Raw genomic sequence first — 25,824 nt, 5'->3', positions numbered from 1 at the left:
GTTTCAGGAAACGAATTACTGCCGCAGTTATTTTTTAAAATTCCTATTGAAATATGGAATATTTCACTTCATTAATTCCATCACATCTATATAAAAAACTATGTATGAGACTTACTAAGCCTGGTCTACTTTCTATAGTTTCACACACACAAACATATATATATATATGAATATATATATATATATATATAATATTAGCACTATCCTTTGGTGTGGAGTTATTACTTCACAAAAAGCAGTATTTTATCTGAATGGGAGGGGGTCACAAGTGACAACAGCTACAAGTATGTGTGCTTAGACATTTTTAAATAATTAAACCAGTCATATGGCGCCACTCTCAATTCCTCTAAAAATAGAAATGTAAGATAAGTATTCTCGTATTAATAGCGTCTTTGGTCATTTTCTTTTCTTGCCTATAGTTGGGGCACTGCAGCCATTGCGAAGTTCGTAGCCCAACGTGTCTTACCATAACTGAATTGTTCTTTAGTTGCTGTTGGTTCGTGTGGATGAAATGAAATTTTTATCGGATATAGGAGTTCGACTGATATTAAGACCAAAGTCCCATCATAAAGAGCCGTTTTAACATCCGCCCATTCACAAAGAGATGATGTATCACAACACAAATAATTACTGGAAAAGGAAATGTGAATGAATTGTTCAGGATAGGCTAACTATAAACATTAAAACATTTTCACCCATTCTATTCCCCTGACTCCCAAATTAAGTTGGCCTATATCATGTCAATTATCTAATGGTCCACTTATTTTCGGCTGCCTCACTCAAATTGATCTGTACGCTATCACAATGTATCAGGTACCATATTTATTCTGGAAAGAAAATTTAAACTCATATAAAAATGATACTTACGCAGTTTGATGTTTAAAGCCAGCTTAGTGTGTTTGTCTCTTAACTTCCCGCCGACACGCACCCAGGTAGCCTATGTAATGTGTTGCAATACATTCTATCGATGCTGGCTTTGACGACCATTATTCGGCTAATTTTCTCCCTATTAATATTTTTACTTTAATTGCTCATTATATCCAGTAGACAGGCACCAACATCATATTATATCCTCACGTCTGTTCAATGTATCTACCATTGCTAATATGATTTATAATGCGTCTCCAACACAGTTATAAAAATCGGACAACCGAATGTGCAAATATGTCAGCTGTGTGCAAGGCATAGAGCATCAATCACTGAAGTAGCGATCTCCTTGCCGAGAGTGACTTCGGAAGGCCATATTGAAAGGTCTCGGTCCAGCTCTTAGTACTATATTTTATTACTATTACTTTTTAATCTTTATTATTATTATTCGACCCAATTTCACAGAGAAAAATTACCTTACGAAAACAGGCCTAAGCACTCCATCCATTGTGGTCAAGGCCTAAGCATCTGCTCTTGGATCTAAGCAGTGTCAAACATAAATGGTTCCTGTGTAAATACAGGGCTTTCTTTGCATAAAGTAGCGAAACACTAACTAAACAGTAATGTAGTACAATCACTAAACAATGCATTTACTCAGTAAGCCCTTACACTTGCATACATTCACTATACACACACAGTCACTTAACATACACTAACACTCAATAACAAAACACTCTGAATACCCAACACTCACGATACACTAAATGCTCATTAAACACTTAAAACACTAAATTCACTAAATACTCATTATATCCCAAACACTCGGTAAACATTCACTAAATACTCACTTAATCCTAAACATTAATTAAACACTAAACACTCACTAAACCCTAAGCACTCATTAAATACTAAATGCTTACCAAACCCTAAATACTTAATAAATACTAAACAATGAATGAACATCTACTTATTAAAAACTCAAACACTCACACACTAAACATTTGCTAAACACTAACATTCACAAGAAATTCACCAAACACTCACATAACATTCGCAAAACATTCACTAAAACCCTAAACACTCACTGTATACTTACACACTAAATATTCACTAAACACTACCATTCACAAGACATTCACTAAACGCTCACTTAACATTCCCAAAATATTAACTAAAACCCTAAAGACAAAACATTCACTGAATACTTACACAATAAACATTCAACAACATTCACAAAACATTCACTAAACCCTAAAGACTTAGTAAAAATTCACTGAATACTGACACATTAAACAGTCACTAAACCCTAAACATTCATCAATCACTTACTCATAAACATTCACTAAACGCTTACTCACTAAACCCTAACAATTCGCTAAACACTTACTCATTAAACATTAACGACAGAAAAAATTCACAATCGCACAAATTTTTCATTTCTCTGTTTTCTTTACATTAATGCTAGGTGATTATTTCTTTGGTCTTAAATTTATTCATAATCTTCTTGAGAGAATGGAAATGTTCGAAATAACTTGGTGTGTGGAGAGATTGTTTAAAAAACAGAGCTCCTCTGTGTCCTTCCTCAGCCAGGTGTATTATATCTGACGAATTTTACTCCACTCCAAAAAAAATCGACTATAGTAACAACAATATTATTTATAAAACTGATAATACAAAAAAAGTATCCATGATTTTAATAGTATGAAAGTCAGTAGGCTATAGCGCAATTATTATGATTTGTACCCTAACTATAGCGTATATTGTATTACTATCTATTTAATGGGTGCTTATTACTCTATTTAATAAATGTTATGTACATAGACATTTTGCAGCAATAACTCTAATAATGATAAGAACTTACATGCTACTTTACAGTGCCAGTCTTCCAGCCACCACTACATTAATTTTCATGTCGTAAACAATGCTAAAGCGAGTACTATAATTGAAGTCAGTTGCTTGCTTGACAAAATAATAATATGGCCGAATTATTATGGGCCTACAGATGACTGTTAATTATATGAAACAAATAGATAATTTTTGTGTTAAATAAATACAAAGGATATAGAAAGGATAAAAATGTTTATTAAATATATCACAATAATGCATAATACTGGTCAATAATAGCCTACTATACTAGTCTAGACATTAATTATCAGTGCTTGCCCTTCCCCCTGCCCACCCGTTGGGGTGTGTCTGCCAGGGGGAAACCACCCACTAAAATGTCTGTCATTACCATCACAGCATTCTATAATGTGCAGTGCTATTGTAGTACAAATTTTAGTTGGTATCTCCAATGTTGGATGCAGTTCCTGTCGCCCCCTCCCCCTCCCCACTTGTTGTGGGGTGTCTGTCAGCGGGTAACCACCCACTAAAATGTCTGGTATTACCATTACAGCATTCTAGAATGTGCAGTGCTATTGTAGTACACATTTTACTTGGTATCTCCGATGTTGGATGGAGATCCTGTCTCCTCCTCCCCTTCCCCCGACTCGTTGTGGGGTATCTGTCAGGGGTTAACTACCCACTAAAATGTCTGTCATTACCACCACAGTATTCTAGGATGTGCAGTGCAATTGTAGTACAAATTTTACTCGGTATCTCCTAGGTTGGATCTAGATCCAATTAACCCCCTCTTTTCAGTGCGTCTGTCAGGGGGAACCAACCCTCCAAAATGTCTGTCACTGGTCATTCTATTATCAGTAGAGTCTGCAGATATATTATATATCAGTTTCATCTGGTATATCATATATTGGATCTAGACCCTAACTCTAACAAGCAATTAGTGGTCCTTGTTAAGTAACCCACTCATATATTTTCGGCAGACGGTCAGTTTCACAGTTTACAAGTCTACTCCTAAATACCAGTAGGGGTTACAATCGGTATCTCGATCGTTGTATCTCAATGGTATGGGCTGCGGGACTATAAGGTGAAGGAGTACATTTCATAAATTCTGTCGCGAATTTTAGCGACTGTCAAACGATTCATTTAATCCCAGATGTTATGGGACAGACAGCCTAAACTCGAAGAGGAAAAATCAGGAGGGCGAAGATGGAACGAGAATGGTCTTCTACAATAATTTTATTATAAAAGTAAACTGTAATAAATTTTAACAATATAAGGGAAATTGATGCATCGCAGCTTACTCAAACATAAACATGAAATCTTAATGATATACCTATGATCGCATACACAGTGATAAGAAGCACTACTTAAATTCACTTTGGAAACTTGGAAAAAATCGCCAAAAATGATTCTTATGGGAATGCAACAATGATCTGAATATACGGCTGAATGGGTTAGGCAACAGTTACACAACTTTTAACATGACTGCCCAACGGATGGCAAACTTATGTGGATAAATATCTGATATTGCCCGAATCGCGTATACGAGGTTTCCTAGATTCTAAATGGCTTGGCTACACACACACACACTTCCTACCTCTTTGAGTGCGCCAGGAAGAAGGAAGAACTGCGTTGCGTATGGTCGCTTGTCAGCTCGGTTAGAGACAATAACTATTACTACATGGGCAAATTTTTCCAAATAATTTCCTGCTTGTTTAGATCAAAATACAGTTTTCACTAATATAAGATTGAATATGACAAATGTCTGTTATATTTTTTCCTCGCCTTTTCCCTTAAGATGATGCATAACTTTGGGTAATACCTAAGACAAATGAAATGTGATCCTATCATAGTAAATTCCCTGGCAAAACGTAAATATGAAAGAAAACGGTCATTCTCTCCCTGCAACAAGTCTACGCGTGGGTTGACATTGTATTGTTTGGATATTAGGCCAACCTACGTCAGCACAGACAAGGCTAATTTAGGTGATCTTAAGCTATACTACATATAGAATTTTGGCCTTAGGCCAAACGCTGGGACCTATGGGGTCATTCAGCGCTGAAACGGAAATTGCCAGTGAAAAAGTCTGGAACGTGTAACGGGAGGAAAATCTTGCAGTTGCACTATGAAGCAGTTGTTAAGGGAGGGTGGAAAGTAAGAAAGAAGATAATATGAACAGAGGCACAGTAAAGGATGAAAGGGGTTGCATCAAGGGCCCGAAGAGACGCTGCAAAAACTTTAAGTAATGCCTACAGAGCACCTCATAAGGTGCACTCACAGCACTACCTACTTGCGGGGGATCTTAAGCTATGACAACGTAGATAGGTCAAAGTTACTTTACCTGAGGCTGCTTTCATAATGCTACAAGCGGTTCTTTTAGTGCTAACTTCTGCAGGTACTGTTTAAAATGCTACGTTCTTAAATATTGTAGGTTACTTATATAAAATTTTCTAGTATTTGATCAAGCTGACCAGCTAAGTCAACTGATTAATGTATACGTATGAAGCATTGCTCTCAATAGGCCTAGACCTATGTACTTATCTGTAACCTTTCAAATGAGCGTTATAGGTCTACTGCTATGGATTGCTCTTAAAATCAAATGGTTTAATTCGTGCGTAATCTTCTAATCATATTATAATAAAATAATATATATATATAATATAATATATATATATATATATATATATTATATATATATCTATATATATATAATGTTCTTGATAAGGCAAAAAAAAAAAAGTAACCTCCGTGACTCCTCTTGTCAATCAATACAAATGCCAACACACCATCTTTTGTTTTATTGTGCATAAAACGTAAAGCAACCACTTATTTGAAGTCATTCAAAGTTCTATAAATTGTACTGTAGCACTTATATATTAAAACTGAATAATTAGGGAATAAAGGGTAATGGGCGAGGTGGGCAATCTTTCGATTAATTCTCCCATGACCACGGACACCAACGGCTGCCTTTTTCATACTGCATAGGCCTGAAATTATTTTTCAAATCATAATAAACACATACCTGGACATCAATGCCGTTTCGTTATTGACCACCGATGAAAAATATACATAATTTCAATCTTGTAAATAGGTATATCCTACGTATTACGTTATTTATAAACCTCGGAGGTTAAAGACGACACGTGCACTTACACAGATGTTCATGAGGCAACTGACGGAAGTCACGACACGTGACGACAGTCACCTCACGTTTAAAGGCGGCCACCATCACATACCAATTCTCTTGACTTGTTTTGCCAACCCCTAGGATGACATTGACCATAAAACCAGACGTTATTCTTAGCTTTCAGATCATGTATGTATGTACACACACACACACACACACACGTGTATATATATATATATATATATATATATATATATATATATATATATACATATGTGTGTGTGTGTGTGTATGTGTAATTTGCAACTATGGAAAATAGACAGTGTTCTAGTGTGGTTGGTAATCCTAGTTTGCTCCAAAACTACATGATCTCAATTCGAACACGCCGAATCATGGCTGTGGGTTACCATATCAAAGCTAACATAGTTTAGCATAACCTTAAGTTCACACGATCAGTATTTAAAGATAAACTCCTGGTAACACAAGATTATTGCGGAACGTCATTTTTATCATCTTGTAACTATAGTGGTGACGATTCCATAGAGCGTTAATAACATGGAGTGGTTATCTCCCTGCCGAGCGTGTGACCCGGGGTCCGGCCTGCCATATTGTAAGGTCTTGGTTCAGTTTATACAGGGTGACCAGACGTCCCCGCAGTCCCCGTTTTCAGTGACCTGAAAGATCCGAAATTGGAATACAGAAAGAAAAAAAAAAACGAAAATATTGATCGAACTATACATAGTTGCACACCGTACTACTCGCACTGTACAGTGTACATAACCAAGGAAATGATAAACAGCGTGGCACCGTTGCACGGTATAATTTGCAATATTACCTTCTAAGAACATAAAACCAAATTTCCCGCCAAACCATCGTCAGTCTTGTCATGCACGCAGCACGTCCCTGACTCCACTCTTGCCTTCCCGCGGCCCGCCAGCAACCAGCCAGCGCCACTCTCTGCCATCAAGCGGTGTTTCGCCCGTGGATAATTTAATACTGTTCAATCCTTGGTAAGTAGTCATTAAACTATAGCCTACCTTGATTTAGTTCGATATGAGAAATTCAAGAAGGTTTGTAGGCCCCTGAAAAAGCGTGAATAACAGTAAATATTGAGATGCAACTTAGTGACGGCAGCCGCGTAGACCCGTTCAGAGTAGCACAAATTTACGGTTGATAGGAAGGATATTGATAGGTGGAAAGTTGGTTGATAGCTCTTTAATAAATTCCCTGTTTGGTAAAATTGTCATTAGTTTGGGTAGAGCGACTACAGTTTTCACCACATTTCATGCCAGTTATAGCAACAAGTAGCATCAGAGTCTTGAGCTCCAATTAAATAAGAAACTAAACTAACAAAACACCAACTTAACATAGGCCTATCCGTCTTGAAAAATTAACCAGCCTAACATGGTAGTCCTATTATTTCATTTTATATTGGGAACGGAATCTAGTGCTTATTTCTATCAGGCTAGACTATATTCTAGGCAGTTCTAAGACAATTTTCTTCTAAGCTATGGCATTTCCGTTGCAAATTTATTTTTACAGGAATACTGTACCAGTATTGACAGACAGCCAATAGGCCAGGGTGCCCGTTTTAGTTTTTCAATGACAAAAACACGTCATATTTAGGAGGTCTTTACGCCTCTGAACCGAAAATGTCCCCGGATTTTGTCTCAGAAATCTGGTTACCTTCAGCTCATAGCACTATACTGTAAGGACGAATCACTACGGCAAGTTTGCTTTTTTCGTTGCTATTTTATTATATTCAAAGAATATGCTATTTATTTAGGCTAATTAATCATTACTGTAAAATATATTGCGAAATATTTCTATTCTGAGGTGTATTGTAGTTTAAGTACAGAATTTTGCATTCTATTATTATTATTATTATTATTATTATTATTATTATTATTATTATTTCAAAGAGAAAAAATTTCTTACTAAAACAGGTTGACCTAAGCACTCCAACCATTGGGATCAAAGCCTAAGCATCTGTTCTTGGATCTAAGCAATGTATAGCATAAGTGTTTTCCTGTTAATTGTAGGATTTTCGTTGCACTTACTATACACTCACTAAACACACTGTAGTACACTCACATTCAGGAACACTAAACACTCACTGAATACTCGGCACTTACTATACACTAAACGCTCACTAAACACTAAACACGTACAAAAACATTTACTAAATACCTACTATACCGTAAACACTCGTTAAACATTCACTAAGCACTCACTATACACTCAATCCTAAACATTCATTGAATTCTAAACATTCACTAAGCACTCACTATACACTAAACACTCACCAAAGTCTAAACACCCATTAAACACTTAACTATCCACTAAACCCTAAATGCTCATTAAAACCCCTAAACGCTCATTAAACACTAAACAGTAACTAAACATTCACTAATCACTCACTGAACACTCACTAAATACATACTAAGCGCTGACTAAACACTCGCTGAATACTTTCATACCAAACATTCACTAAACTCTAAACACTCACTGAACATTCTCTGAATACCTATACACTAAACATTCACTATACCCTAAACACTCACTAAACACTTATTCATAAACATTCACTAATCATTACTCACTAAGCATTCCCTAAACTCTAAACATTCACTAAATACTTACTTATAAAACATTCAGGATAAAAAAAAATCGCAATCACGCATGGTAACCGTACAAATTGAGTGGGACTTTAGTGCAATTGTGAATTGTTTTATATCATAAATGTTTAATAAGTAAGCGTTTACTGGATGTTTAGGGTTTAGTGAATGTTTAGTAAGTGTTTAGTGAATGTTTATGAGTAAGTGTTGCCATGATGCTAGTATTTTCTTTTAAAAATTCTTTAAAAACAAGTCGTATCCACAGACGATGGGTGAAAGATTTGCATATTTTTACATGTAGCAATGAAATCATAGAGGGTAAATATTTACACTATGTTTTTATTCCAATGGGCGTTTCTCAAGGAGGTGGAAGAATTCTGGGCGGAATAGTTCCGAAGACAGATTCTGGATTTGAAGCCCGAAATTTTCTAATATACATTCATCAGTATAACAGCGCGAAAGTATTCGCTAGTTTTGACACAAACACAGTTCTAATGCCTGATACAGGAGTAAACTGTATCAAAATTAGTGGAGAGTTTTAGCACCTGGCAACGCCTGCAGTGTGACCAAAGAATGATGGCAGAAATCGATCATGTTTTGCGAGGTGGACTCAATGAAATAAAATGTGTTGGAATTGAGTACTAGTAAAAATGTGTATAGAATTGTAAGGACATAATGTTTTTCTTAAAAGTAATGCACAGGTTTTTCGAATTACATATAACCTGCTTGACCTTTAGATTTTATGAAGTATTTAATTGACCTCATGTGGTAACTATGACCCACCTGCATTACCAGGATCTCAGTAAATATTACTCCTGTTATACAACTTCCATATTAATTACATCGGGATTAATAATAAGAAACTAGCAAATGCGAACGAAAGCGAGCATCTGCTAGTATTGCTTTTAAAGCAGATGAATTAAAGATAGTTTTTATTTCACGTAGTCTGTAGTAAGTTTAGAAACAGAATTTAAGTAATTAAAGTTTTATTCGATGATTTTATGCTCAGAACCGCAGTATTCTTGTCCAAAACGCAATGCAGAATTTCATTTTGTTGGCTTGCCTGGATTGTTGCAACTGCCAATCTATATTTAGCTTTCAAAGCAGATGAATGAACGGTAGTTTCATATTTCACGTATTCTGTAGTAAATTCAAAAACCTGAATTTAAGTAAATGGCTTTGATTCGATCATTTTATGCTCAGGATAGTAGTGTTCTTGACCAAAATACGATGTTCATTATCCAGGGTCAAATATTTTTGTAACACGCTGATATAATGACGAGCAAAAGAGATATTGACGAAAGTGCAGCCCCAAGTGGGGCATTCCTTTAGGTTTGAAACCTGGAATATCGGTATATGTCCTGCCTGCTGCGTTTATTATTGAAATTTACCCATTGATGAATTCATTCGCATTCTTTAATTTCATATCTCAACGAGCTAGAATATATTTAGAATATATTATTCTCTGCTTCAAGTAAACACCAAGTTCAACGAAAAACGTGAAAAGTACCGAATTATCCTCCCTCCTTGAAGACGGTGCAGTCAGATTAGCCAGCCTACTCAATTCTCAAAGAAGGAATTCGCCTTCAGTGTACCACTTTTAATATTATCTAACCAGTTAGAAATGATAAAGGATTAAAGTTTATCTCTGTTGCTTTTAAATTGTCCTTAGAATCGTTGTATACTTCTCAGTGAAAACACGGAATTCTTACTTTTTTTGTTGGTATTGCTGACATTCCTTGAACACGTTGCAATCAGAACTGTCAACTACCCAGGTTTTAGAAGAAGAAAAAACAACGTAAAAGTACCACTTTATGTCTTATTTAACAAAATAAAAGTGGCGTTAAGTTGGGCGAATGAATTTTTGGTGTAGGTGAAACCGATCGTCAGGTAAGATTATCAATTCTTTTATTAGCATAATACTAAATCAAAGTATTTGCTTGTAAGTGAACGTTGTTCTAATAAAAAGCTATTCTGGATATTCCAGTTGATTTGAGTCTTTAATTTGTAAGAAATATACAATTATAGCAAATATCTGAGACCCTTACTCCCCCACGTATTAAAATGGTATCGTCCTATCCCTATCAATAGATGGCGTCAGCTCCTCTATTTTGAACAAAATACACTGAGCTCCCTCTCTGCTTAAAGGACCTTAAGTAACCACGTGGTCGCCCTAATCTAATGATATAATTGAATTCTATTTCCGAATTTTGCTTATTTTGATACAGTTTTATGTGTTAGAGATGATAAATGTTATCTGTAATGTATTTGTCTAGTCAACAAGGAATTACTGAATACGTGATTAACATGATATACCTGAATTTCATTAATGAATTTTTCAATCTTTTTACTATATGCAACTATGATTAAATGTTGATAATTTATAACCTAGCCATGCATGCATTTGATCTATCTTCTGCAATTATAAGGAAACTCGTCAATTATTGCAAACCTATTTAGGTACTGCATATGATTCTTACAAATGTAATGAAAATGACACTGATTCTGAATTTAAATTAAGTATGAGGACAAGATAGCTAATCTAGTTTATTTTAGACAAATGTAGATATCTTCGTTAATGTCAATAGCATTTTGATTATATCGACATGACTGCCGGAAAGTCTGTTAAATGTAAAATAAAAATCATAGGAAATCTGTTTACAGAACTCTGCGAATGTTTAAAGTTTATTTTTTCTAATAATTTGTATATAAAATAACCCTTGATCCATCAAGAATGCAGTAGCCTTTCCTTTATTCCTGTTTGACTAATAATAAGATTAGGTGCACTTTCGTACGTAATTGAGGTTCACGTTGTATCATGCAATGTCATTGACCCATACGCTGGTGTGCGTCAGTCAGGATGGGCTGATGCAGCCAAGTCGAGGATAGCGAAGGTTAAGCGTATAGCTCTTACCATTTGTGCCTTATTATAATGCTCTTATTATTACGAAGAAAAATACAATTATGAATCCAAATCTAAATCAACGGTAACCTTCTTGCAACTTTATGCAACTCAAACCCCAAATGAAAAATCCTTTGCCTCTTGAAAACGCACCATGACACAAAAGACTCTACCCTTCGGCCCCCATCTACAAGCCCTTTCATTTCTTTTACTGTACCGCCTGTCATATTCCCTTTCTTCTATCTTTCTTTCCACCCTTTCCTGACAGTTGATTCATAGTGAAACTGCAAGGGTTTTCCTCCTGTTACACCTTTCAAACTTTTACTGTCTATTTCCGTTTCAGCGCTGAATGACCTTGCAGGTCCCATCACTTGGCCTTTGGCCTAAATTTTATATTCAGTTCAATTCAATTCAACAAAGGGCTCTAAATAATAAAAAGAAAGATTAAGAAAAAAAGTAGGTTCCCGCCCTGCTAACAAAGACAAACATTGCCAGTTCTATGACGGCGCATCTGAAGCATGTTACGAAAGGAAAATATAGATGATGCAATATCATCTTTATCATTCATATTTTTTGATGGCCGGGAATTTACTTGTTTTTCTTTTATTTCACATCTGTCTAAAGCAGACCGAGATATTCATTGACCTGTCTGCCTGTCTTTGTCTGTCTGTCTGTTTGTCTGTCTGTCTGTCTGTCTCTCTCTCTTTATATATATGTTATATATATATAAATATATATATATATATATATATATATATATATGTATATAATATATATATATATATATATATTATATATATATATATATATATAGATATATTTGATATTATTTTAGCTTCAGCCTCTCTGGACATCTATCTTTTATTCTTTTGTACCATTCCCTTCTCGTATCTCTTTCTACCTTTTCCTCCCCTTCTCTGTTTGTCTACCTGCCTGCCTCTTTCTATCTGTTTATCCGTCACTCTCCTTCCCCCTGCACTTTGCTCCACTCTTTCTCTCACCCAGGGGTGACAGCGAGCGACCCCTTTTCCACCCCACCTGATACTCATCACACAATTTCCTTTGATTTTGTCGAGTGGAATTCATCGCAAAGAATTAATCTCCAATGATTTCCGACGCCCAGCGGAGAAGTGAATATAACAAAGCGTCACAGAATGGACGAAAAAAAAAGAGCTTATGAAAGAACGTACGAATGAATGGATTCGTGGAATATAGAACTGGGGCAAATCCCAAAAGGAACTTAAAATTTTATTAATGATAAAATTGCTGAACACTAGGAGTAAATGATTTACCAAGCTTTCGACTGGTATAAAATTTTAACGAAATGTTAAGCAAAGACTGCTCTTAACGTTGCAGATATACTCCCATCATTTATAGATAGCTCAATTCATCAATCTGCGTATGAAATAAAGTTAAATCGTCATTGAATAAAGATTAATTTTAATAATGAACAAAATGTAGAAGACTGTTTGTGCGTTATTCAAGGACAAACTTGCGCGGATCCATAATGGTAAATCTTGTATTATATGATTACATGTCTAATATTGCGTATGCTCGTGACGTCAGTAGATCATCAACTTATTAACAAGATAATATTGTGCGCGTCCATATTTAATCGTTCACAGACACAAATAAGGCTTAAAGAAAATGAAAGTAAAAGATAAGATTAATGCAGAAAAAAAGATTAGTAAAGTTTTAAGAATCATTAGAGAATTTTATGTCGAACAGATAAACGCACAAACAAAAATAATGCAATATGTAAATTAACAGGAAGCTGGCAATGTACAAAAAACATTCAGGAAAAACATGAAAAACATGAATATAAACTGTTGGGCTCAGAAACGAGTGGAATAATTCACCCGGTCATTCTTCACTTTGAAAAACAGCCGAGTTTCTTCATTTGAAAAACAAGGCTGAAGACTTAAGCGCAAATAAATAGAATGTTTTTGTTTTCCCTTTTAAATAAACGATAAAGAAAACATGGAGATGAGATCTTAATGGTGAAATGCAAAATAAGATTGATCTTACTGAAAGATAAAATTATTTGAGAAATGAATGAATACACACATGATAAATATTCAGTTACTAGTAGAAAGAATTCCAAATGTAGTTTAGAGATTTTAGTCCATTTGAATAAAATTCTGGCCTAGTATCTTTTGGAAGAAAAATATGAAGGAATAGGGTTGGGGTGGGGGCATGGGGGTGCGTATTCTATTCCCGACGAGAAAGGAAAAAAATGTCATTTCTAACTTTCCCAATAAAGAGGAATAAAAGACGGTAGCCGTAAAGCGGTTTTATTACCAGGCGTATAAAATATCACCCATCGTAAAATTGGCGAAAGCAATTAAAACTCAGGAGAGAGAGAGAGAAACATTAATTTAATTTTTTTATTTTAAGGAGTAAAGCTTAAAGCTATGTCAGTTTAGGCCACTCGTTCCCAATTTTTTTTTTTTTACTTTTACCAATCATGCACCCTCTCCATCCCCCGTCCCCTTCCACCACATAAGCGTCAGGAGCCGCCCCGAACACCCCCCCCCACCCCCCCACCCCCCCCGCGCCCACCATCGCCACACCCGCCTCACCACCTCTCACAAACTCAACTGCCGAGAATGACGAGGAGAGAGAGAGCTAACTTACGATCCAACTTTCACTGTAAATAAGGTACTGCACGACCCAGAAAGTTATATAATCGTGAAAAACAAGGTTCAGTTTTGTTCAAGAAAACGAGGTAATAAATTCCAATCAGCCTGACATAAGATATATTAAACCGAACTTAAATGGAAGTTAACTTTAATGAAACGTGTACGTATGCAAATTGATATTAACATTAAGATGAAGTATTTTGCCACATCCCACAGTGGCGAACTAATCCTGAAAACGTCCCCAGTTAACCTTGGAATCAATCTTGAGTTATAACAATGTTTGTAGATCACGCGACCAAAATCAGATGCCACGAAAAATGCCAGAAGTAAATGGATATTTTATCTTATTCTCCGGCGAATCCAGCAAACATTAATTTTCAGTGACATATATTGCATCACCTGAGATTCGTAGATAGAACGCGAATATTTTTATTCTTTGTTTTAAAATATTTTTGATATTTTGATATAAGAACATGATACCACCATAGCCATGACCAGGGATATCGTTTCTGAAATAAGTTAGAATGCAGTAACCTGCTTGTGTGATTCTTCTGTAAAATTACGCAAGAGTTGGTGCAAACAATTTAATGAAACCCAACGAAGATGGGAAAATTGGATTTGGAAGGAGATGATAACATTTTGAAAGTACAGTACACAGAATATGAGAAATAATAAATATACTAGAATTAAATCAGTGACGAATATTAGTAGAAAATGCATAGTAGGGAAACCAGTGAAATCAATGGGGGAATCTTAAGGTTTTGGGAAACAATGACGTCTTTTATTTTGAAGTCAAGGAATCTTAAAATTTGAATATGCCCTTTTATGGTTTTTGAAGTTACTGGAAATTTTGGCTTGTTCCACGTGAGTATATTAGCCTCATAGACGACCAATCAATATTACTTTAGGTCTTTTAGCGTATTTTAGCATATGTTGACATAATGAGAATATAAAATAATCAGCATTCCATAAAATCACAACTTTTATCGTTTTATTGTAGTGAGAAGCTCATGAAGTTTTTTTCGCAGAAAAAAAACCTTATTACATATTTCTAATTGAAAAAATCCTTCTACTACTTAAGTAGGTTGTTGACTTGTTTTATTGTTATGTGTGACCTCATATTGCTTTCCTGTGTAAGTTGTTTTCTTAGAATTGTTTAGTACCCTGAAGATGACTTTGGAATAAAAGTTGAAAGTCTTGGTACCTCCTTTCGTTATCACGTGAGGATGTCTTATGTATACACACACACATACACACACACAACACACACACACACACACACACACACACATATATATATATATATATAATATATATATATATATATATATATATATATACTGACAGATACGTGTCCTTTCCACGTTCACAAACATCAAGCACCTAATATATATAACGCCTTGAACCCAGCAACGCACAAGAGCAAAAAAAAAAAAAAAAAAAAAAAAAAAAAAATCCGTCATAATCTTCCACTTCAGTCCCTCGCCATGTTTTCCCCACCGTGACAAAAAATTATTGTTTTCACTTAAATAGTTACTTTCGAAAATGAACCATTAGGCTCCGTACCTCATTAGTCTTCTCCGCTCCATCGGCTCGGCTCCAGAGAAAATATGGAGCTGCGGAAGACGGGAAGACGCGTGAGTGATAATGTGATGAAAGGAGATCGTTTTGCGCGCCCATGTGTGTTTTCCTTTTTTTCAACAATGGTAAAAGACATCAGAGATTCTTGGGTTCCATGACGGAAACTGCATATCAGAGTTTAATGGGTCCCAAGATGGACATTGAGCAATATATTTATAGATATATATATATATATATATATATATATATATATATATATATATATCATATCTATATATATATATATATAATATAATATATATATGTGTGTATATATATATATATTATTATATATGTATATATATATATATAATATATATATATATATATATATATATATATATATATATATATATAATAGTTTCTTCTGTAGCTTTTGCTCACTGAAAGAATTCTCTCTCATACATCCTTCTCTCTCTCTCTCTCTCTCTCTCTCAACCCGATTCAATTTCTTCTGACCTGAATATTAAAGCGGCAAATTCTCATATCGAAAAATATCCTGCCCTCCCTCTGCTGTCAGCAGCGCAAATCCATTAAAAACTTCCTAGTTTGTTATTCATGACTCCAGTCAGAGATTTCAACCAATCATCAGTTTTCGCTCTGACTTAATCCCTATTAATGGCTGGGAATAATTTTCATGCACATATATTGACGAATTATCATTTTTTTATTACAGAGATATTAAAATTGTTTATCATTGCATACTTACTTTGCATGGAGATTGTAAACATGTAACTTTCACGACACTCTCGTTATCATTCTGAATTATTTTTTGGGTGTAATCGCTGAATGGGGGCTGTCCAGATAAAAATCCTAAAAAGAAGGTTAAAATGGATGATAAATGGTATTCTTATATGCAAGGCTTACGCTAAGACCTACATACATAGGCGCTCGTACACGCACACGCACACGTACACACACACCCATATTATATATATATATATATATATATATATATATATATATATATATATATATATATATATATATATATATATATATATATATATACATATATATGTATATGTATGTATATATAATTGACCCTAATTATTTATATTGTCTTATGCAGTTATCGAGCAATTTGGAAGACCAGGAAGCAGATTACCGAAATTTCATAAATTCAAATGGAACACTGATCGGCTACATATTTTCCTGAGTGCTAGAAACCTTTTACGATGCTGTGATCGATCTGACGTGGATCCTTAATCGTATTAACCTGATCTTCGTAAATTTAATAGAACGGATTTGTTTCTCGATAATCTTATCTACGCTGCAGAAAAGGAATCCGATAGTTTTTGTTGATTTTTTACGGCAATGACGCCCATATATAATTTTCTTTTTATCCCTGACAATTCTTTAGTAAGAATGCACACGCGTGCATGATTCCGCTTTCACTCTCTCACACACCTACACACACACACACGCAGAGCGAGAGAGACAGAGAGAAAGAGAGAGAGAGAGATAGAGAGCTGTTGATAAAGCCCATTTAAATTGTATTTCTTGTGAACGAAATTCTTGAAACGATGAATATCTAAACGACTCAAATACATTTCCTCAGTGGTTACCACATTTTCCTTTACCGCCCAGCCTTGATTTAAATTATTAAAAAAAATTACTGCAAATGGAATTATATAAATCGGCCACCGTATCATATCCTCGTGCGTGTGTGTGTGCGTGTGGGAATAAGAGATATAAATCGCGCCAGAATCTGGTTTACGTCTTCAGATGTATTCATGAGATACAATTTGGCAATGCAAATACACATTTCCTCCGGGAAGCCTTCGACCAGACTCATTCTTTCACAGATTCTCTATAAATGGAATTCATTGAGAGCTGCGAGATTTGGAGATTATTCATTCTTTATTATTGCGTTTGCTGCTGCTGCCGTATCGGATCTCAGTTCTTCATCCGTTTTATGTATATACATATATATATATATATGTATATATATATATATATATGATATATATATATATATATATTATATATATATATATATATATACTATTATATATTGGTTATATATATATATAGTATATATTTATGAATATATATATATATATATATATATATATATATATATATATATATATATATATATATATATATTGGTTATAGGAAGTTTCAATTTCGAGACACATATATACATATAGTATATATATATATATTATATATATATATATATTATATATATATATATATATATATCTATATGCATATGTGTCAAACAGATAAACGCACAAACAAAAATAATGCAATATGTAAATTAACAGGAAGCTGGCAATGTACAAAAAAACATTCAGGAAAAACATGAATATAACTGTTGGGCTCAGAAACGAGTGGAATAATTCGCCCGGTCATTCTTCACTTTGAAAAACAGCCGAGTTTCTTCATTTGAAAAACAAGGCTGAAGACCTAAGCGCAAATAAATAGAATGTTATATATATATATATTATATATATATATATATATATATATATATACGTATATATTTATATGTATATATATATATATATGTATATATATATATATATATATATATATATATATATATGTATATAAATATAAGATATATACTACACATACACATAATTGTGATTCTATTTCTGTGGGAAAGACTAAAGGAAAGATTGACATCTAGAGAATATATCCTTTGAAAGCTCCTATGGACAAGGATATCAAACGGTCAATTATCCTACTGTCTCTCGTGTCAAAGACTTAATCAGTTCCTCTGAGATGATGCTTTTTAATTGGGCTTACAGTGACCTCATCCCTGGATATTTCATACCGTGATTTATTCATTTCCTGATTCATAATGAATGCAGATGTACATGGCAAGTGGTTGATTGTTTGGAAACGAAGCGTGTCTAGCTAAGGTGTTCTCGCTCTCAAATGGTTTAATAATATTTAAATGCAGTTTTAATAAAAACTATATTGAATGCATTGTTTGATGGATAGGTGTACCTTCTATCAGTTAAAATTTTTATATGTTATACTTCTCGCTAAACAGCGTCTGGTTTCACTCACAAAGATACAATATTTAGATTTTCGCAAAAGTCTCTCATTCCTACAATCAACCGAAAATGTGACTCCAAGATGTTATTCACGAGACGGAAACTCTCGTATCTAAAGTTGAAGCAAATTATATCTGTCCGAAGCAGAAGTTCACTTTCAACCTACACGAGAAATGTAGGTTTCAGTCTCCTGTCGCACGAATAACTTTCTATACAAGTTTTCGGATACGTAGTTGATGGTTTTCACAAAACATTCCTGTTTTAACCAAAATATTTCTGGCTGTTCTATACAGGCCGTTAGATGATAAAAACAGCAGCCATTTCGGGAGAAAGAAACTCCTCTCACTCTGCATATGACTGGGTAAGTAGGACAAATTCTCCCGCCGGAGTAATCGAAGCCCAGACGCCAGCAGTAAAATACCTAGATGCTTTTGGTCTCTCCATAAATTCGCATTTGGCGCCGCGGCCCTTCGAGACCAACTTATGACTTTGGCTAGAATTTATTCCTTATTCTTGAGCGAGAATGGGAATTTCGCAACGCCAAAGATTTTCCACGGTCTTAAAGTCCCAATTCTCATGGTGGGCAAATTGCCTTTTCCGCTTTCTTTCGACCCAAACAGCTTTCTTCTTTACTTTCAATGCTTTCGTCCTTGAATGGTGCCTTCAGTCGTCCTCCAAGAAAGAATATGAGCAAAGGAAAAGCAATTGAACCTTATTTTATACTCAAGGATACAGAACAACATAAGCTCTTGGAAAGCGAGCATAGCTGAGGACTCGTAATAGAATAGAAAAAGAATCATGAAAAATGGTGTATCTCTTTCGGGCAATCTCACTATGATATCTATTTAGAAGTCTGAAAATCGAAAATGGGAAAAAGATGCGAAATGAGTAACGGTTATAAAAGTGAACAAAAGTAAGAAAAAAAGTACACGAAATGAGGGCTAATTAGGTTGCAGTAAATAAAAGAAAGTTATTTTTTGGAACTAGTTGCGCTAACTTAAATTCCATAAGACGTGTGAACTTCCTTTTCTCTTCGAAAAAGGTCATTAATTACAATTTCTTCTTTCTAGGAAGGCCAAGGTTTCTGGTGCTGGGAATTATGGCTAATTGATGACCTTTTCTTTGCCTATTAATTATGCTAGTGCCCTGTTTATACACACTGCAGTAAACAACTCTCTCTTTCCCTCCATCAATCATTCATTAATGTTTCACAGTGCTCAGTTTTACTCTGTATTCACGCTAGGTGGCACTAGTATCCCAAAGCGTACGACTATTTACCTTTACGCATACCACGTTTCTTTTGAGGCCAGTGACTGAATGGTTAGGCAGCAATAATAAACGAGTATGTGTATGGAAGGAAGATGGAATGATTTTCAAATTATCAAAGGATCTCTGCTCTTAATAACATAGTCAGGGACCTTGATAATATCATAAAGAAGTTTAGGAAACCCTTCGAAATAGCTGATAAAGACAGGTAAATCAAATAGCTTTGGAGATAACTGTGTATGCGAGTGTATGTGAATGTGTGTTTGTGTGCATATATGTGGGCTATTTATATATCACCATATGGGGTTACTTCTTGTTTGTTGTTCTGTGTCATTTCACCCTATTGTTTCAAGAAAACGAACGTTAGGAGAACAATTTTACTACTTAAAAGAAAATATTCTTACTACAAGGATTATGCATGTTATTCAGTAATTTTTTTTTTACTTCATAAGCAATCGTCTCTCTGGAACGGAAATTCTTCACTTTAGTTTTTTCAAAAATGTAAACAAGTAATTTTTTAAGGGAATTATTTTCAGATGAGGTCGATGCTCAAAATACCATCCGACCTGGATGGAGACGGTAGAAATCTTTTGTATGCGACCAGAGACGACGCAGTGTTAGGTCACATAACGTCAGTGCCATTAGGTAGTGAAATTTGACGCACAGTTAACCCTCGGGGCTTTTTGTTTGTTTGTTAAGGAGCTGATGTCAGCTCTTCTATACTACATTTCTCTTTCACAGTATTTTGATGGGAAATTAAAATAATCATTTTTTATATAATCGGGAGCAGATATCACGATTACTGGAGATTACTTTCCGATCAAACAAGTTGGGAAAACAAATGAAAAATAAAATAGAATTCAATGAAATAGAAAAAATGAATAAAAAAGGGCTACAATACTTGATAACAAGGTACTGAACATGATGCAAAAGACATTGAATATAATCCCTTCTTTAATCCCAGGAACGACAAATCCAGGATTAGATTTTTCTTGGCGATTTCTGGAACAACCCCTGAACTGCCGTAAAAATAGAAATCCCTGGTTTTCAAGGAATTAATATTAGATATCGAAGACACTTGAGCGGATTAAAGCGATCAGCTTGGAGTACCTTCAACAACCGCTTTTATGGTTAAGTATTCAGAACAAATAGCGATATTTCGTTTATCCCGAGTGCGTGGGGGTTGTAAGGTAAGGGGGTGGGGAGGGGTTTATATCCGCGTTTTGTTGTAAAGGTTAATAATAAAAAGAAAATAGGAATCAAAAAAGAAAACTGGAATCGTGATCCTCATCGTTTTGGAGAAGGAGGTCATATCTTACATGTTCCGGATTGTAATTTTTGTGTACTTCTCTCTCTGTCTCTCTCTCTCTCTCTCTCTCTCTCTCTCTCTCTTCTCCGTTCCAGTTTTTCTTTTGCGTCGACCCTTGCCGGAATATTAAAAGAGGGAGGGGTTTCTTCTTCTCACACGTAAGGGATATTGTTCACAAGTAACATTTCAATATTTTTTTTAGATGGGAAAGCAATAGTTTCCTTTAATTGTTGTAGATGGCGTTCATATACATATATGAATGCATACATAAATACATACATACATGCATACACACATGTATACATATATATGTATATATAGGTGTGGAAGTGTTTGCGCAGAAGTCTGATTGTATGCGTAAGCGTGCGTGTATGTGTGTGTGTATTTCCATGCGCATTGCCTAGTTACCAAGTCTGATCCCTCTCTCGAGTTCATCTCCTTTAGTAGATTCACATCAATCGTGCATCTGATGTCTAGGCCAGTCTCTTACGACGCTCCTGATTGGCTGTTGATAAGCCAATCACAGACTGGGAACTCTCAGTCTCTCTCGAGAGTTCACATAGGCAGGATGTATGTTCCACCTCTCCTGAAAGACATATCCCTCAGGAGAGGTGGAACATACACCCTGGCTGTGTGAATCCTCTCGAGAGACCGAGAGTTTCCAGCCCTGTGATTGGCTTATCAGCAGCCAATCAGGTGCGTCGTAAGGGACTGGCCTAGACATCAAATGCACGGTTGATGCGAATCTACTATAGACTTTCCTCTCAAAAGGACTCATCTCAAATGCCTATTACCTGTTTGTCTGTCTCATTCCGAATAGAACGACCAACGTCTCCAGTCGGCTGAGAGAGAGAGAGAGAGAGAGAGAGAGAGAGAGAGAGAGAGAGAGAGAGAGAGAGGGGTGGGGGTGGGGGTGGGAAGGTGCGGTTGTTAAGGCTATTGGCCACCCTAGTTGTCAAATTAGTTCACATCTAAGGTGGTCTTCCTCGATAACCTGTTTCCATATATGTCTCCTTTCCAATTACCTGAGCCTCTCTTGCTCCCTCCGAGTACAATATAATAATATAAGCTGGGCAGGTAACGCCTCGTTTCCAAATCTCGAGGGTTGGAGAGAGAGAGAGAGAGAGAGAGAGAGAGAGAGAGATTTTCGCAAAACTTTGAGAATATATAAAAAGCAAAGCATTTCAAACTGGACGCTTTTTCATAACAACTTGCGTATCCCTGAACATGGCAGCATAGTTTCAATGTCACAGAGTAGGTCTAATTTTCTTGCTCGCAACATCTGTCAGAAAGTCATTCAAGTTCCCAAGTCTTTAGTGAAAGCATATTTAAATTCTACCAAGGGGTCGAAACTACTTTTATTTCAGCCTGAAAGTAAATATATATACCAGAACACCCACTGCAATTAGTAAGACTGTATTCATGATCCTCTTATTATTTTTTTCGTCAGCAAAAAAAAAAAAAAAAAAAAAAAAAAATACTTGTTTGTCTCCCAGGATAGGTAATGTACCTCATATAGTAGATTCACATCAACCGTGCATTTGATGTCTAGGCCCGTCCCTTACGACGCTCCTGATTGATTGTTGATAAGCAAGTCACAGGGCTGGGAACTCTCAGTCTCTCTCTCGAGAGTTCACATAGGCAGGATGTATGTTCCACCTCTCCTGAGGGATGATTTTGAAAGACGTATTCTTCAGGAGAGGTGGAACGGACATCATGCCCATGTGAACTCTCGAGAGAGACTGAGAGTTTCCAGCCCTGTGATTGCCTTATCAACAGCCAATCAGGAGCGTCGTAAGAGACTGGACTAGACAACAAATGTACGGTTGATGTGAATCTACTTTAGCAGCCAGGTATGACCAGGTGAGCATTCCGTTGCCACCTGGAAGAACATCCAAAGCTCACCTGGGCTTTTAATATCAGTGACGAAAGCGTTGCCGGTATGCTATTGGTAAATGTCAACAGTTCACTTTATACGTGAGACCGCGGGAGATAATAACACCCAGGCTGCCAATGCATTGTTCCAACTCCGACACGTTTCATACGCGTTCACTCGGCCGGAATGAGGTCACAGGGCCTCCAGTGTGTTTTGGAATTTACAATGAAATTGGAAACATTCCCAATAGAAAATTAATTTTGAATGTTACTTACATACAAAGGCATAATATACATTTAGGAGTTTTGTTTATTCTCTCTCTCTCTCTCTCTCTCTCTCTCTCTCTCAATATATTGATAGTTGCGCTTACTTAAAAGCTGAACAAAGCAGACCAGAACAGAAGCATTTTCGTATAAATCTGATGGGCAAAATCGGTCAAAAAAGGTCTTTCGGGAATAAAAGGGAAAAAGGCTAAAAGACACAAGAGCCAATAAGCCAATGAGAAGATGAGACTGTTACATAAAATAGGGCCTCTCCATAAAACACGAAATTTTCAACATAACCTTAAGTTATGTGTGCGTGTGTGAATGAGAGAGAGAGAGAGAGAGAGAGAGAGAGAGAGAGAGAGAGAGAGAGAATGCAGTGAGCTTTGGATGTCATTAATATTTCAATAAATAGTTACTGTCAATATTCTTTACATCATATAGCTTGATGAATATAGGAACTATTCACCAAACTTATTTTTCGTCATAACTAGGCAACCTAATCCCTTCCAAAACTTACCTTCCGTAAGGGCTACCAAAAATAAATGGCCAGCCTTAATGTAGAAGAAGAAGAAGAAGAAAATAAATAAGTTATTATTATGTTCTGCATTATCGAGGAAGTCCTTCAGGTGACGGAATCTACCCGTGAGGACCTGATTACGGACCCAGACACAAACCTGGCAATTAATTAAGCCACTTGACCGACTCGTTTGAAGACGAAATGATCAAAGACAAGTTCCTCCTTTGTTTATTTCTTTGTTTTCCTTTGTCTTCTTTTCGTAATTGTAATGTATTTGCATTTCAGCAGAACTATAATGAAGAGGATACTCTGTATTATTTTTATTGCCCGGTGAAAAGAGTTTGGAGTTCGGAAGAGAAACGAATACGCAGAAAGTGCTGGATAGATGGCGTGAAAGAGGTATTAGACGGGAAGGACTCACATGTGTGTGTGTGTGTGTGTGTAAGGAAGGAAGGTTCAAGGTGCTGCTCATAAGCCGTTGTTGTGTGTAAAGTGGCTAATGATTTGAAAAAGTTTTGTACACCGGAAGTTTAATTAAAACTGAACTAGACCGTGAACTCTGTCTCGCCTTTTTTCTGAAGCCAATCATATGATTATATTTATAAGTGATTTAATGGAGCGTCGATTTTGGGAAGTTATAATTCAAGGGTTGATTTTGTTATTTAAATAAAGTTTACTTCATTTATGGCATATATATGCACACATACTATATATATATATATATATATATATATATATATATATATATTATATATATATATATATATATATAGATATATATATGTATATACACGCACAAACTCAGACATATATATAACGTATATGTTCAACTACCATACGTTTTGAATACACAACAAGCTTTTAACATTGATGCGCTAAAGGGGAAGAAGGACCAACCTTCTTTAAATCTGGAAATAGAAATCGATACGAAGATATTGTTAGGTACCATAATAGCGCATAAACACACGAAACCTCATTTAGAAACAGTGGAATCCCAAGCTCATTAAAAACTGAGGTCTTAATGAACTGTTGTTTATATGACTTTGGGTAAACAAAGAAAATTGGTAATGCTTTTTTCATTTTGGAAAGAAAATCACTTTTGGAAAGTCTTTTTATTTTTTTTTGTTTTGGATCTCGTAGTTCTAACATAAAAGTGAAGTAGCACCCAAACATAACGGACACTTTTAGGGGTCTGGATTTCTGATAAATAACAAAGTCCGTTAAGTAACAAAGACCCTTTGCCACGGCCTGCTCTTGCTCTTGAATATTATTTTCTAGATATCTTCCAGCTAACAGCAATTTCGCACAATTCTTAACCTGAACTAACCCGTGCCTTAAACTTAACATGCAATTTAAGCGATTTATCTAGAAATGTATCACATCTAAAATGGAAGTACAGCAAAAAATAAATAACGATAATAAGTATGCTTTCAGGTACAGAGGTCTGCTAATTTTAGATCCATTTAGCTGAGGTGTATCATTAATGTTATTATTTTTATTATTATTATTATCATTATTATTATTATATTATTATTATTATATTATTATTATTATTATTATTATTATTATTATTATTATTATTAGTGGATATAAGTACAGAACATAATAATTTAAAATCAGTCAGAAACCCCTTCACTTCCCAGGTAAGCTTCCCAATGAAAGAACGACGCTATTGCATTGTTAAAATGTGTGTGCGTTTTTATTTATTTATTTATTTATTTTACAGTGACCCGACCCATAAGATTTTTGCCGCTTTCGCGTAAAAATGTCATGACGTTGAACTCTAAGTAACAGAAAGCTGTTTTTCGCCCGACCCCCCCCCCCCCCCCCCCCCCTCCCCCCCCAACAACTACTTTTGAACCGTGAGGCCGTCGGCTAGCAAAACGTTGGGAAAAATCAGATCGAAGATTACACAACGTTTCATTGACAGGGCAGCAGAACATTTCAAGGCTTTG

Source organism: Macrobrachium nipponense, chromosome 7 (assembly GCF_015104395.2).
Source record: "Macrobrachium nipponense isolate FS-2020 chromosome 7, ASM1510439v2, whole genome shotgun sequence".
Lineage (NCBI taxonomy): Eukaryota > Metazoa > Arthropoda > Malacostraca > Decapoda > Palaemonidae > Macrobrachium > Macrobrachium nipponense.
The sequence above is the reverse complement of the archived record's forward strand: the minus strand, read 5'-3'. Positions refer to the sequence as shown.